Raw genomic sequence first — 1,211 nt, forward strand, 5'->3', positions numbered from 1 at the left:
TTCAAAATTACAAAAATATCAGAATGCAGATACAAATTCAAAAGTACTTGCTACAATTATTTACTTTTCAAAGACAATGCCAACCTGTTCAACTTATCAATTGTCCTTGTTAAAAGCTATCAAATGCTATTAGAATACCGTTTGTTGTCCCAATATTTAAGCTTTCAAAACAACACTAAGCCACACAGTCTCTTTTCAAAATGTATTTTAATGTATTGTTCATTTTTTGAAATCTGACAAATAATTTTGCAACTATCTTTTAGTGCTTACACAATGATGAACAGTGAAACTATGAAATCTATTTTGAGAAGTATAGCTTTGCTAATGGATGTCTTTTTAGTGAAAGAGATCATAACCAGAATTGTACCTTTTGAAATAATTGGTACAAATGTGTACCTTTTACTGCTAAGGAACATACCTTTCAAACAACAAAAAAAAGTACAGATAGATACCCTGAGGTCCAATATTAATCCTTAGACAGAGTTAATGTCATTTTTGTCCCTTGGGGCACAACAATGTACCCTTTCCGTAGACCCTTTTTTTTTTACTGTGTAGGAGGGGTTCTTGTCATCCCAAACATCTTCCATTTGAGGAATATGGAGGCCACTGTACTCTTAGGAACCTCAAGCACAGCAGAGATGTTTTGTAACCTTGACCAGATCTGTGCCATGATATAATTGTGCCTCTGAGCTCTTCAGGCAGCTCCTTTGACCTCATGATTCTTATTTGCTCTGACGTGCATTGTGAGCTGTAAGGTCTTATATAGACAGGTGTGTGGCTTTCCTAATCGAGCCCAATCAGTATAATCAAACACAGCTGGACTCCAATTTTTCTGTCAATGTGGGGTGCTGTGTGTACATTAATAAGGAAAAAATGAATTGAATTGATTTTAGCAAATGGCTGCAATATAACAGTCAGGATCAGAATACTTTCCGTACCCCCTGTACATTTGATAATGCCTGTGGTTTTATAAATAATATGACAAGAATTTGACAATAATGACTAGAATTTCTAAGAAACATGATGCAGTAGAAAAATAGAATTAGTTTTTTATTTTTGCTGAATTTTAATATGTTCCACTTAAATGTCTTGCTAATTATGTACCTCTAAGATGTTTATTTCACACTCTGCAGCTAAAATATCTTAAAATGAACAATAAATATATTTGCTAAATAACTCAAGATGTGGCAAATGAGATGTTATATAATAGT

This window comes from Nothobranchius furzeri, chromosome 6 (genome assembly GCF_043380555.1).
Source record: "Nothobranchius furzeri strain GRZ-AD chromosome 6, NfurGRZ-RIMD1, whole genome shotgun sequence".
NCBI classification, from domain to species: Eukaryota; Metazoa; Chordata; class Actinopteri; order Cyprinodontiformes; family Nothobranchiidae; genus Nothobranchius; species Nothobranchius furzeri.